General features: G+C 35.5%; 1 long non-coding RNA gene and 1 pseudogene across 1 annotated transcript in view; one reads left to right on the forward strand and one right to left on the reverse strand.

Annotated features, from left to right (window-relative positions):
- Nucleotides 1–16065, forward strand: part of LOC128779534 (uncharacterized) — an 82939-nt gene that overhangs the window by 11973 nt on the left and 54901 nt on the right. The gene's annotated exons all lie outside the window — the stretch shown is intronic.
- On the reverse strand, nucleotides 10508–11726 carry LOC112297245 (GTP-binding nuclear protein Ran-like; annotated as a pseudogene).

Consider the following 16065-nt stretch of genomic DNA (forward strand, 5'->3'; position numbering starts at 1 on the left):
GGCAACTGGTGATTGGCAGCTTCATCATGACAGCACACCTGCTGGTGCATCACGTCTTATGCAGTTTTGGCAAAACATCAAATCACCCAGGTGACTCAGCCCCTCTCAAAGCCCAGACTTGGCGCCCTGCAACTTCTGGCTTTTTCCAAAAGTAAAATCGTTTTTGAAAGGCAAAAGATTTCAGACCATTGATGAGATTCAGGAAAATAAGATGGGGCAGCTGATGGCTATTGAGAGAACTATGTGACGTCCCAAGGTGCCTACTTTGAAGGATCTGATGAGTCGTTCTATGTACAAGGTTTCTTAGATCTTTTATTTCTTCAATAAATGTCTCTATTTTTCATATTACATGGCTGGATACCTTCTGGAAAGATCTCATATTACTTTTATAATTAGAAATATATAATCTAGGAAAGTATACCCTATTGAATTGTAGGTGTAATTCAACTTCTTTTTAAGCAACTGTTCTCATAATAGTTATTTTTTAAAAGATTTTATTTCTTTATTTTTAGAGAGAGAGGAAAGGAGGAAGAAAGAGAGGGAGAGAAACGTCAATGTGTGGTTGCCTCTCATGTGGACCCTACTGGGGACCTGGCCCACAACCCAGGCATGTGCCCTGAGTGGGAATCGAACTGATGCCCTTTTGGTTCATAGCCCACACTCAATCCACTGAGCTAAACCAGCCAGGGCTCATAATAGTTCTTTATTGGTTTCATTTTAGAGTCAGTGATTTTAGAGAGCCTAGTATGTATCTTTTAGGTTGTTCGCTTATTATTTAATCACAAATATTATGATATATATCATGTGGTTTTTAAAAATTCAGTCCTTACTTTTTAACTAAGAAGCATGGCATGTATAGGTTGGACAAGTATCCTCTTCTATAAAATAGAGCTAATACTACTGTCTATCCTATTGGCTACTTGAGTTGTAAATAAAATTGATTTATGGAAAAGGCCTGGCTCATAGCAAATACTCTGCAATTATTACTTACCATCATTAGCACAACAAGAAACAATAATAGACATGATATTCTATATTTTACATGATATTATGATATCATGTCTATTATATTATTGTCTCTTCCTTCGCTTCCAGTGTTTAGCTCTGGTCATGTATGCAAAGAGTTGCAGACAGTTATACACCTAGTGGGCCTCCAACTGGTAGGGTAGAGATGAATGAATAGGTCCACCATTCAGCCATATTACTCCCCATCTTTCTGAGAAAAATATTTTAAATTTTCAACAATAAAATAGATGAATCTGTTGCCAAATGTATATATATATATATATATATACAATGCTATTAAGTTCTGCTTAGGTTTTCAGTTGACTTTATTTTAATGGGTAGTTCAAGGAAAGTGCTAACATCGCGGCACACTATTCTAAAGTCTGTTGATTTTTGCTCTTTTATAAGCTTGCCTTTTGATATATCACACTTTGCTCATTCATCAACTGAGTTAACAAAGTGAAAGCAATTGTGAATGACTCTGCATTCTACTCAGATTCCCACTCTGGTGAACAGGTGAATTAAGGAAGAGATGAGCAAGTACAAAAGACACAGCTAACTACTTCGGCAAATGTTTTTCAAATCCACACCAATACCCAGAAAAATTCAGAGAAAGGCTAAATTTTAACTGTTAATAATTTTATATTATTTCAATATTGTAATATTTATAAATAAATACCATGGTAAATTCTTATTAATTCCTTTATGGCCTCTAACTACAGAGAAATTAGTGGAAAATAAAAAGAATGTCTAATGACACTATTTTGTTTTGGATTTGTTTCTTTTTTGGATGAATAAATTGACATTCACATTCATATGCTTGGTTTGAAGCATATTTTTGTGTTTATGTTTTGTAATTCCTCTTCATCAATAAAAATTATTGACAGGCAATCCAGATTTACTACAGTAGTACAAATGTGCAAAGTTAAATGGATTTATTAAAATGCAAAACCTATACCCCTATGTAATTACTAGTGCATTAAGTCATAGGTAGAAACACATAATTCAATGGAATAAATTATTAATTCTGAATATTTTGTTATGGGAATTAGAACGACCAACTTTTAAGGCTATAAATTATTAAAAGAAATAATTATTAAATGTCCTTTGCTTTTATTATGTTTATGGTGCCAAGATATAATAATAAACAATATTTAAAGCGTTAAAAAATAGTAAGCTGAATTTAAATTTGTTTATACTAAGGATTTAGGACTTTTACCTCTCATTATTTCTGATCTAGAAATAAAATCAGGAAGTACACGGAAATCTAGTTCTGACTTGTGAACTTCAAGGTCGCTGGACTATGCAGCAGGATTAGCTCCTGTTTTAAAGCCATGTATTGAAAGTTGTTCACTGATTTATTAATTCACATTTAGGCTGCCAACTGGAACTAATATAATTATCTCTCTGGAAATTTCACTTGGTCTAATTTATTTTAGATTTTGATTTACAAAATTATGCTTGGAATTTAGGAAAATAAAAACTAACTAATTACTCTCAATCGTGTTATACAGGTTTGCTGTTGTTGGGGAGGAACAAGCTTTTCTCTACCCTCAGGTTTCTTCTGGCTTGTCTAATAATCAAATAGACATGACACAGATTAGAAAGAGAAAATAGCCAAATTTAATACATATATATGTGTGGGAATCCTGCATGCAGGAGAGCATCAGAGACCCCACATGCACAAAAAGTTCAGGGACAGAAAGGGGGACTGAGGTTTATATGACCTGAGCTAGGGGAGCGGTAATGCACCCTGAGGCCTCAGTAGGTCACTACAGGAAGGGCTGGTGGCAACTCCTATCCAGACTCCCAGTTTAAATTCTTCTAGATAGTTAAGGTAGTGGGTGGGAGGCAGAGGTTTCTCTTGAGCCTGAAGCAAAAATTTCCTTTAGCTCAAACCAATCTGCATATCACAGGGGCATATCTTTGGGTGAGTGCTTCTGTACCCCACACTACTATTTCCAAAAACATGGCAGGTGAGATACTCCCAAATAAAAAAAATTGCAATGATTTTTTGAAAATTTAAATACAATCAAATATATTGCTTTGCTGGCAAAAAGGAAAGGAATTTAAAAAGAACAAACTAAAAATGAAAGCAGAAACTCCTGCAGGTAAAGAAGAGACAAAACTTACTTTTACTCTGACGGATCTTAAGCTTACCCTTGGAAGGGCGCCTATTGCGTAGGTAATAGGATATAAAACCTAGAACCCATGCAGGATGCAGAGTAATCTTACAGGAGACCTTTGCACAACACTGAGACCTTCATGTAACATTATAAAGGTAAAGCGAAAAGAACCCACAGTGCTGAAGGGGAAGGCAAGGTCATTTTCCTATCTCAATTTTTGTTCTGGAAAGAAGGAAATGCAATAATAGAAAAGGTCATATAAAAAAGTCTTCAACCAGATTTGAGGTCTAAATTCATTATGTTAATGTAAAACATTTAAATGAAAAATATAGTTTAGAATTGTCTAGGGTTGGTAGTGCTTCTAGGTAATTTCCAAACACAAACATAATTCCTCTCTGGAGAAATACAACTTCAAACAGGACCTCAAAGAATACCCTCATATCAAGTTCACAGAAATATGAACTTTGCCTTCCCGAGGGCAAAGGTAAAAAATCTCAGTCTCTCCCTCCCTCTCTCTCTCTCTCTCACACACACACACACACCCACATGCAGATTGAAAAGACCATAGGAGAGAGAGCCAGATAAAATAACTAACTTCACAATTACATTCAACATTGTAGACTTTGTTAGACATCCATCTTAAAATATGAAGAGTCACTAAAAAAGTGTATAGTGATAATATAATTTCTACTGGAAGGAAAAATGTGATAAAGAAAACCAAAGTCTAATCTCAAAGAATACAAAAAATTAGTAAAACAAAAAAGAAACAGGAAAAAATATTCAGGTCCATAGGAAGCACATAAAAAGATGGTAAATAAATCCAAAGAGTAATAATCACAATAAATATAAATGGGATAAACTCTAAGGATATATTTTCCAAACTAACAGGATAATGTAATCAGAAAAATAAGATTCTAACCCAAAAGAGGGGTAAAAATTCATTAAAAAAAATCATCCAGGAAAAATAAAGAAGACAACAAAAGAAAATACATAAGACTATGATACAAGTAAACCCAAACACAGCCCTAATTGAAGTAAATATAAATGAACTAAATTATAGTTAACACAAATATTATCAAGTTAGAGTAAAAGTCAAAATATCTGCTGTTTATATAAGAAGACACCACATTATGAAGACACACAATTTAAAAATTGAGAAAAAGCCTCCCTCCAAAAAAAACTAATCTGTGTTATTACTGGACAATATTGATGATTTAGGCAAAAAGCATTATTATATGAATAAGGTGCTAAATTTACTATAAAAATGAAAGCATTAAAATGATAAATGAATAAGCCCACTACATAGTAGAAAACTTGAAAACACATTTCTCCAGGGATTGATAGTTCAGGGAAATAAAATAAATATTAAAGATATGGCACATTAACACATCAGATGTAATAAACAGAGAATGATGCTCCCAATGACATCCAAGAATTATGTTAAGTATTAAAGATACAGCACATTAACACATCAGTGTAATAAACAGAGAATAATGTTCCCAATAACATCCAATAATGATGTTAAGACAACCAGCTAGACACACGCAATGTTGGTTATGTTATCATTCCCAACTGATCTGCATTACCTCTAATAGATATCTTTTCCATATATGTGAGGATCTATTTACATTGAGATAATACTGGCATAATTATTATAGATTTCTGGTAAAAATGATAGTAAGGATGTACCTCTACCTTGCTTTTCTTCTTTAAAACTTTTTTATCAGTAAAATTATTCATTTTCTATGTTGATTTTAGAAATGTAAAATCAAGTTCCATGGAATCCTGTCTTGATCTTGTTTGGAATTGCATTGAGACTGTAAATTACTTTTTATTGCTATTGGAACTTGAATCTCATTTTATATTATATTTTATAATGGAAGATCACTGATATTATTTTTTACAACACTTATTATTTCTAACAATATGACTTTAGATTGCCTTTGTTTTTTTCTAATTAAACAATCATGTCCTCAGAAAATATGGCACATGGCCAGCTTTATTTTCTCCATTTATATTTTTGTAACTCTCTAATTTTCTTATCTTTTTGAAATGGTCAAATCCATCAATATAAAGTTCAATAGAATATTGATAGCAGACGTACTTGTTCTCTTTCTGACTTCAGTGCCAATGTCTATTATATTTCCTATGATTTTTTTAAGGTATTTAATTCTAGGGTATAGTAATTTTCTTCTAATTCTGTTTTCTTATTTTTTGAAAATAAATGTTGAATTGGTCAGATGTTTTTTCTATTGGGTTGGCCAAAGTGTTCATTGGTTTTAAGTAAAAATAAAAGACACATTTTTCATTTTCACCAATAACTATTGAACAATGTATTCACAGTTTTGTTCCTCTACCTTCTGCCATCTTTCAGGCAACTTCATAACTCCATCTTCCCAAAACTTTTTATCTTTTTGAGGAAAAAACTGATTCAGGCGCCTTTTGCAGTCTTACAAGGAATTGACATGTTTTCCATTAAGAGAATTTTGTAAAGACTGAAGTAAGTGGAAATCTGAAGGTGCATTGTCTGGTAAATACAGCAGATGAATCAGGACTTCCCAGCCAAGCTATACCACAGTTTTTGCCTGGTCATCAAAGAAACATGCAGTCTTGTGTTATCCCAATGGAAGTTTTCTGTTGTCTAATTTTGGATGCTTTTCCTCAAGTACTGCTTTCAGTTGGCCTTGTTGAGAGCAGTACTTGTTGGAATTAATCATTTGGATTACCAGAAGGAGCTTGTGATAAAGGACTCCCTTCTAATCACACCATGTATGCATTACCTTCTTTGCATGAAGACTGGCCTTTGGTGTGGTTGGTGACGGTCCATTTTGCTTGCCCCATAATCGCTTCCATTCCACATTATTGTAAAGTATCCACATTTCATTGCTCCACAATTTGTTTTTAAAAACAGAACATTTTCATTACATTGAATTAAATAGAGTCACATGCGGAAATATGGTCAAGAAGGGTTTTTTTGCTTAATTTATATGGCACCAAAATATCAGAGAGATTAACATAACCAACCTGGTGCAAATGATTTTCAATGCTCGATTTGGATATTTTGAATATGTTGGCTATCACTCGTGTGGTATAATGTTGATTTTTCTCAGTTAATGTCTTGATTTGATTGCTACCAACTTCAACTGGTGTACCTGATCACGGAGCATTGTCCAGCAAGAAATCTCCAGCCTGAAACTTTGCAAACCACTTTTGACACATTCAATCAGTCCCAGAACCTTCTCCACACACTGCACAAATCTTTTTTGCATTGAATTGCATTTTTACCTTTCTTGAAATAATAAAGAACAATATGCTGAAAATGTTGTTTATTTACTTTCATCTTCAATATTAAAATGGCTACACAAAAACTCACCAGTTTTCATAATTTTTTAAAATGCATGCTGATATGACAGTTGTCAAAATACAGTCTAACAAAATTGTTTTGAATGAAGTTAAAGACAACTAAGCAATACTAGAGCCATCTGATGGGCAAAAATCAAACAAGTATTTTGGCCAAGCCCAATATCTGCTGAGGTTGTTACATGGGTTTATTGTGATTTGAGACAATACTATCTTATATTAATATTCAATTATCCTTATGGTAAAATCAAACTAAACACGTGTGTATGTGTGTGTGAGCATTTAAGGTGCTGCCAATTATGACTAGCTGATATTAAAATTTTTGGAGATATGCTCATAAAAGACATTGATTTTTAATTGTATTTTTCCTCTTTCCTTACTGTCTTATACTGTCTTGGCATTAAGGATATATTAGGCACATACAATTAGTTGGAGAATGTTCTATCTTGGCAATACTTTGATATCACTCCTTGCATATTTTATGAAAACTACCTCTTTGGATGAAAAATAAGTAAAAAAAATGTGTGTGGACATATTTATTATATACACATATATTTATAATAAGTAAATAAATATGTGTGTACATATTATATATATATATTTACAAAGTCAAGTTCTATACTTTTTACTGGCTTATTCAGTTTTTCTATTTATTGTTGAATTATTATGGCAAAAACAATGAGTTCAATGTGCTCAGATAAAAATATTAATTCTATTTTAAAGGGAGAACAGCAGATTAGTTTGAGGAAAATTAATTGGCTGCCTCATTTCCTATATGTAATAGATACTCTAAATACCATAGTTCTGTCAAAATCTTTCATAGTTTCTCTTATGTGTTTTATGCTTGTTCAATTTCTGATAGAGGTTTGTTAAAAATTGTCACCATGTTTGTGGATTTTTTAATTTCTACTTATAATTCAAGCAGATTTTGAATTTTATATTTTGGGCCTATATTTATAGTTAAGTACACATAATATATAGTTCTTTTTCTTCTTGGAAGATTTTTATTTTATGATTATATGGAAACCTTTATTCCTATTAAATTTTTTTTGCTTAAAATTCTATTTCCCTGATGTCAAAATTAATATTGCTTCATAAAATTTGTAACTTTTTAACCCCTTTATTTTCATACTTTTTATGTGGTCAAGTTTGAAGCATGATTCTTATAAGTGAAATGTAGCACTCTCTCTCTCTCTCTCTGTGTCTTTCTCTCTCTCTATATATAGATAGATAGATAGATACACACACACATATATATATATTCGGCTATATCTTATATAAAGAGACTTATATTCTATATTATATACAAGGTCTGTTGAGAAAGTATTCAGCCATGTAATATGAAAAATAGAGACATTTATTGAAGAAGATACAAGGAACATTGTACACAGGACAATGACTATTCAGTCCCCTTCAGAGTAGGCACCTTGGGACCTCATACAGTTCTTCCAATTACCATCAGCTGCCCTGTTCTATTTTCCTGCATCTCATTAACAGTCTGAAATCTCTTCCCTTTCAAAGCTGATTTTAGTTTTGGGAAAAACCAGAAGTTGCAAAACTCCAAATCTGGTCTGTTAGAGGGGCTGAGTCACCTGGGTGATCTGACGTTTCACCAAAAAACTCTGCACGAGATGTGATGCATGAGCAGGCACATTGTTGTGATGAAGCTGCCAATCACTGGTTGCCCATAGCTGTGGCCTTCTGAACCATCTGAATAGTTTCCATGGAGGAATATTCAAACTTAATGTAAAATCTGATGCAAATTCATTGCTCTACTTACCGAGTCATTTTCAACATGGCAGTCACACAGTGCACATGCTCACTCCACAATGTCTACCACCTCCACTGACTAGTACAGTGAGGTTGTCGGTGTCCACACACACTCACATTCCAGGCCCCTCTCCTTAGCTGCTAGGCTACATGGATGCCATGCAAACCATTCTTGTTATATCAACAACGGCTGGACTGCTTGCAGATAGACGTTTCATGTGTGTGTCTATGTTTAAATATTTTCCTGTATGAATCTGGCAGTTAAAGTTGTCATTTTGTTTAATGCTGATTAGCATAAATAACTACAATGTTTAATTCAAATCTATAATTTTTTAGTATTTCTGTTTCCTAACCATATAACCATAAAAAACTTAGTATGATTTGCTCAGTGAACAATGCCTGAAATGTCCTCATTTTGTTATCTTAACTAAGAATTTTAATTTCCCTTTTTAAAACACAAAACTATTATTTTTAAGGTGTAGTTAATTAAATTTACTAGCATATTTTTATTAATTCCATTAGTCATCTTTTTTTCTCCTATTTTCCCTACCTTAACTCCTTGTTCACTTTTCTTTGGATAAAATTCATGGTTTTGTTTTCTTTTAGAGAATGGCTAGTGGGTAAATGATCTTAGATATTGTGTGTCTGAAACCATCTTTATTTTGCTTACATTCTTGAATAATAAATATAAATTTTATGTTGACAATTTTCTTTTTTTCTTCCATCACTGGATATGATTTTGCAATACATTGTCACAGATAAAAAGTATGCCTTCTATCTGACTATCATTTGTAATTTGTCTTTTTTGCGCTGGTAGCTTTCAAAAGTGTCACTTCTGTGCCAGATGCTATATGGTATCAGTAGACTGTGTCTATGATGGGTGTTACTAGCAAGTCAGAATGTATTTCAGATATGAGGGCTCATGCTTTTCTTCAGTTCTGGAAAATTTCAAGCGGTTATCTTTTCAAATGTTACATCTCTCTCTGTCAGTCTCCCCTCTTAGATGAGTGTCTTAGTCTTTCAATCTACCCTCTGTATTTCTTCACTGGTTGCTGATGCTTGTTTTTCCTCTGAACCGTGTCCTGAATGAGTTCTCCCTTAGGCTCATCTTTCTAGCCATTCTGTAGTTGTTTCAGTTTCTTTGATAATCACATATCTTGCATTTCACTTTAATGGCATTGCTTCTCATTTTTAGTATATTTAAATGATCTTTTTAATATTCTTAATTTATTTATTAAGGATTTCCAATTTAAAAAAAATTTTTAAGTGTAAAGGGAGCTATGACTCCTTTTCTGCTAGAAAATATTCAACGTATTTAAAATGTGCCCAATTAAAAAAAATAAGCTCAAATTAATTAAAATGAATTTACATTCAAATTACTGATTTTCTTGGCTGTCTTTTAGCATTATTATTTCTTTATGTGTTTTAGAACTTCCCTGTCTCTCTCTCTTTCTCTCCTCCCTCCTCATTTCCTCTATCCCTCTCTTTTCCCCAATTTGCCACATTCTGCCGCACTTCCCTGCGGACCTTCCGATCCTCTGTTTCACGACCAGGTCATAGAATGACAGTATGCCATTCCTGGCCAGTGATGATATTGGGAATATCAGATCCTTCATAAAACCAATGAATAGTTTAGTTCTGTCTCCTGTCACGAGTTGTATTGCTTTTTGTTTATTTTCTAGTCGCAACACATCAGGTTCTCATACTGTTTTACATTTGCATTCCATTTCTGGTCCATGTACACATTTATTTTGAGTTGAAGGTAGCTAGGTTATTTTTGATTTCTTTGTACTTTATATGTATTTATGAAGGATCAGGGGAGTTTATTAAAGGAAATACCCTTTGCACAAATTCGAGCTGGGTATCTGTTTATTAGTCTCATCGTTCATTCTTCTTTTTTAGATATTTGAAATATACTTTATTCTGACTCTGAATGAAAGGGAATGGGAATGACAGTAACAGACAAGGTTTCGCCACTGAATATTGTGATCGACTGCGGTCTTATATTTGAAATTCAATAAGAAAACAACTCATTCCAAAAGAACTAAATATGCAGGGTCCAAAATGAAGGTATCTTTCAAGCGTCACATTCACTCCCAAGCCCATTCATCTCCTTCAGCATCCCAAAGATCAAGCACATGTTCTGCTTAGCTATAAAATGAAGTGGCAAAACACTGCACCATTGACATCATGCACCTCTTGCCTATAAAACTCGACTTTTGATGCTGGGCTCCAGTTTCCCTCTCTCACAGGTCATCATCGTCATCTGGGAGAATGGCGGTCTGAGCAACCTCTAGTTCAAACTCATATTTCCTGCCAGAGCTGGGCCCGTGACAACCTCAGGTGGGGCAAACTCTAAGTTAGGGTCTCCAATTGCTTTTCTGGAAGGCCAGAGGAAGGGCTTTGCAAAGTTGCGGTTACTTTTGCAGAAACGTCATAGTACTGACAATTCTTTTTTCAGTGAAAAACAAAAATTTTGCTTTCATGTTCCTGTCCTTAATATCCACATTGCTGCTACACAACATGATGGGGATGTTTTCACGCGTTCGTTCCAGATCTCTATGCCAGTTAGGCACGTTCTTATAGGTAACTCTCGAAGTTAGTGGACTTGAATGTAGTGGCCATCTCTCACTCCAGCAAATTTCTCCTGACCAACTATATCCTCAACATTGAACTTAAAGAGTATGCTGTTGGTAGCCACATACTTCTTTTCAAACTCACCAGTCAGATGACATTTCACAAATGTAGTTTTCTCAGTCCCACCATTGTCAACCAACAGAAATTTGAACTGAACTTGGGCTCTCTTTGAGCAGCATCCCCGGGCCCATCTTAATATTCACTCTTTAATTGTGCTTTCTTGACCTGACTTGTATACTGTGTTCTTGGCATTGTGGTCATATTTGAAACTTCTTTCAAAATGTCCTTTAAGACTTTTCGAAGACCTGTTGAAAGTCTTGCAGGAGGTATTTAAAGCTCCTTTTAAATTTGTTCAGTATCTAGCTATGAAATTGGAAACAGTTGCCACTCTCCTGGGAGTAGTTCTATTACTGTTGAAATCAGTATCGCACCACTTCTTGGTCCTCTGTACTTTGTTTTGTGCCATATTCTATTCTTATCTTACATTCTTCCTCTATGATGTGCATCTTCTCTGAAATGCAGCATTTAAAAACTTTTTAACCACAAAACTATAGATCCCATTTTAAGGACTCTCTATTCTAGCCACCGTACAACAGGATTCTTGATTTTAGGGAATGTGTCCTTGCTAAGTATGACAGGATTTCATCTCAGTTACTCAAACTTTGGCAATTGCTACTGGTGCCTTATCCACATCTCTTTGTAGTCACTCAAAATGCTGAAGTTTGCCTTTTGCAAACACACACGACTCTCCCCTCGTGGGGGTTTCACGGCTGCAGTAGCTTCATTGACTCCAAATGCAGTACAAACCAAAAGTGCTGGATTGTTCATGCCTCTAGAAGTGGTCCTCAGAAATATTGGATAAGATGTGGTGAGATCACAGGTTCCTGTCCCTCATTTGGGATAACTCTGAAGCTTGTTCTGCACCTTCTCCTGTAGTCCCTCAGTGACATTTAGGTTCAGACACCCCCAGTGATGATTTACTTGTGTTGTATCTTTCAGTTCCTTTCTTCTTTTCTCTTCACCCTTTTATAGGCATTTACCTGGGTCATTTCCCAACCCACATTATTCTAACCCCTTTTTGGGGGGGGTTGCTCCTGGGGGATATCAACCATCTTGCTTAGGTGCTATATTTTACTAGTGTTCATCCATTTCTATTTGATTTCATGGCAGATATTGATACCTCATTCGGCTATCTCTTCTGAATGTTTTAGTTTGCTCCTTATACTCATCCCCTCTTTCTGTGTGGTGAACTACTCACCTACAGCCTAAGTATAGTCTCCTTATTTTTGCAAATGGTGCAAGATACTAGCAGCACCATTTAGAAACATTCTTCCTTATCTCTGCTTTGGGTCTGACAAAAATCTCTTTTCAATCAAACTTTAGTCAAGCTTCTCTGAATCCTTTTCCCAACAAGGCCTTAACTTTTGGACTTCCATGTTCTTGTTTGCATTGCCCAATTTTAGCAAGAACCCTGCTAAGTTGGTTTAGCCAGAATCCCCTACTCTCAGTACCTTATTATCCTTGATATCAGGTCAGGTTCTTCATCTTCCACCATCTCCCAGGTGATATCCATGGTATCTGAGTGTGCTCATCCTAGCTTGTCTTCATCACAGATCTTGTCAGGTCGGTTTACCTGGAATTCTTCCTTATGTAGCCCTTGTATTTCTTCTTAGTGATTTTTTTACCCACTGATCACCCCTTATCTCCCACCCCAGCTCCTTGGCTATAAAAGTTATACTTGAAATCGAGTCCGTTTCTTTATAGAGGTTTCTTTCCCTCTATTTGAGTAGTTCTGAATAAAATGTCCTTACCATTTTAACTACTGTCTGGGTCTGGTATTCTTTGACACACTCTTTCTTTTGTTTTTTTTTTTCTTTCTCTCTCACTTTTTAAACATTATAAGCTGCTGAGAAAAAAAAAAAAGACTCGCAGTGTAGTCTTTATAACCCACATTTGCAGTTTGGAGCAGGCATAGACAAACTAACTTTTTCTTCACACATGGACTCTATGAGTTCATTTGGTACTAGCAAAGGTGTGATTGCGTGGTGTGTTTAGGGAATAGACAACTATGCCTGTTTGCTTGACTTCAGAGTGGTGGATGGTAGGGTTGAAAGCTAAGTTCATAGGGGTCAGAAGCAGTGGTGTCTTACATTACTCCTTCCTCCTCCACCTGGGTTTGTACAGTGATAAAGTAATTATGTAGTGTGTAAAATGATAAATGTTTGTAAATGTAATCTGGATACATAACTAACTCTTTTATAATACTACAACTGGGAGAGACTTTCTAGTTTCCTCTTTTTTGTTTTGTCTCCATTATTTCCATTTTTTTAGTAGGGAAGTCACATCAATTTCTTCCTATAGAAAGAGGGCTAAATAAAACCTGTCAAAAAATCTTAGACAATTTAATTTTTATAATTCACTAGCTGAATGGATATTATTCAGAAGCAAAGGCACCGCCAAGAAAATTCTAGAACATTTAAACTTAATTTATTTTTAATCTCTCAATAGGCAAATATTGATACTGGGTACTAAAATCTGTAAAATGAAAGAGAATGGCTTTTCATGGCTTTTGAACAAAGCCACTTTGCCAGTTATTTCTTTTTATGTCTTTGAATTGGCTATTGTTTTAGGCTTTTTCCCTCACTCAGAGGCAATTTAATCAGAAAAGAAGTTTTTGTTTGTATATTCTGTTGAAGAATCTGAAGGATGTTTCCTTGGAAACTTTGATTGTCTGGAACAGTTATTTACATAAACAATGTTTTCATCAGAGCTAATGTTTCCAAAGGAAGGGGACTATTAGTAGTTGGCCACCCATAAAGCATGAATAAAAACTAAGATGTGTTTATGCTGAGAATCATTATGATTGGCAGACCTTGTTTCCTTCATCAACAACATGAAATAATTACACACACACACACAAACTTGCCAAAGTGTGGACTAGGTTACTAGGTTGCACTAGGTTCTATACATTATATAAAAATATCCGTCTTACTCCACTTAGGTCTTACAGGTGGAAAGTTAATTGAAATAATTGTTTGAAGTGGAATATAAGAAAAATTTCGACATTTTACCTTACATCAAAACAAGTGACTTTATATTTATTTGTCGATGGGTTTCCAAGACCTTTGCTTTGATGGGTTAGCTGAGAGAAATTGTGCTATTTCTTTTTTTAAAGATTTTATTTATTTGTAGAGAAAGGGGGAGGGAAGGAGAAAGAAAAGAAGAGAAACATCAATTGGTTGCCCCTAGCCAAGGACTGAACCCCTAACCCAGGCATGTGTCCTGACTGGGAATCAAACTGGTGACCCTTTTGCTTTGCGGGATGATGCCCAACCAAGTGAGCCACACGGGTCAGGGCTGTACTTTTTCTTACTTATATAATCATATACGTAATGTAGTCTGTAATTTCCAATTTTGATGTCCTTAAACTTAGAATGAGAACCCACATATTTACCCCAAAAAATGAGTGCAATTGTCCTGTAGGTTTTTTCCTGTCTCCTGTCAAATTTTTAGTTTTCTTATCTCTATAAAACAGAGACTATGTTAGCGACCTGATGGGGATCCAGCCCTCGGTGGGACCCCTGGGTTGTGGCTGCAATGGACAAATTCACATGGACTCCCGAGTCCTGTGGAGGAAAAGGGACGGTGAGGCCACTCTCTCAAGAGGAGAGCGCCTGGACCCTTGCCTTGAAAGGCTTTTATTGCTTTTCTGGGCACAATGAGGATGGTCCTCTTTTACTATGCACAGGTTTGCTTTAGGCGGTTACAGAAAACAAAGGAGAGGGTGTTGCCAATTACATAAAAGAAGAAGGATATTTGCAAATGTAAAGGGAAAAGTGGTTGAACTGGTTACACTGGTCCTTGGAAGGTTCAGCACAGACTTTAGGAAAAGTTACTTTAAAGATATGCAGTAAACGTTTGCTACCTCAACTCAGGGTGAGGGAGTTTTAGCAAAAAGCAAGTCTCAAAGTGGTCTAGGTACAATGCAGGCCTGATTCCCCACAAGAGAACCTGTCCGGGGTGTGGGTCTTGTGTGCTGGACCTCGCTCCCCATTGGCCTTTCTGAGTGGGAGCTGGGCCCACGCCATGCAGAACGGTCTCCTATAGTGGCCCACAATTATGGAATCTTTCAAAGCATTTAACCTAAATTACATAGCATAGCCATCATCAATCACATCATCAATTTGCTTATAATTTATTTACTTATATGTTTGTAGTAAAAAGTACAATGGGCAGAAACAAGAATATCAGCTGATTATTGGTAAGCACACAGCTCCACTGGTGGGAGTGCGTACTCAGAATTGACTGAACACTACACGGGAGAAACTTTTATCCCTCACTCTCTGACTGGGCCTAAAATTAAACTGACGTGAGACAGATTAACAGGAGAAAATCACACATTTTAAAAAATATTTTTACATGCACATAGGAGTTTTCAAAAGGAAAATAAAGGCCTACCTAAGCTTTTAGGCTCAGAAACTCATATATCTTTTTAAACAAAGAAAAATAAATTGTGAGGATGTGACAAGACAATGAGCCTTGGGCTAGGGGCAAGGGCGACAGTGTTACTGTGACTAGGAAATATACGAAGGAAAGTAATGGAAGAAAGTTTTGTTTTTTTTTTTTCCCAGTAGGTTTGCTTATACAGGCCGAATTTGGTGTCTAGTAATAAGAATGCTCTTTTCTTCCTGGTAGAGGAAGAACCCCTTTGTCATGGGAAACTTTATGACCTGCTTGTAGGCAGAAAAGGGCAGGAGTGAGAGAGCCTTTCCTGCATCTTCTAGTTCTCAGTTGCCGTTAGCTCAAAACAATCAATATGTCAAAGTGGCATATTTGGGGTGCACGTTCTGAACGCCTTCAGTAGTTAGGTGTACCAAGCTGTGTGTTTTGCCGTGGTGATACAAGAGAAGATAAAACAGATGAGAATCCCTGCCAGCTCAAAGAAACAGATTAGTAAATAAGCAATTTAGTAAATAACTATAACAAACCAGAGATGTCCTCTGTCTGAATACCTTTCCACGTTCACAACCTACCTATGGTCCTTTCCGTGCCTGAAGTCCCTGATGAAGTTGACAACTTATGGCCCTTCCTACACTCAATATATTCAAAAGGCTTTTCTCCAGTTTTAACTCTTTGGAGGTGAAAAGATATATGATCTGTCTGAAGA

Source organism: Desmodus rotundus, chromosome 11, assembly GCF_022682495.2.
Source record: "Desmodus rotundus isolate HL8 chromosome 11, HLdesRot8A.1, whole genome shotgun sequence".
Lineage (NCBI taxonomy): Eukaryota > Metazoa > Chordata > Mammalia > Chiroptera > Phyllostomidae > Desmodus > Desmodus rotundus.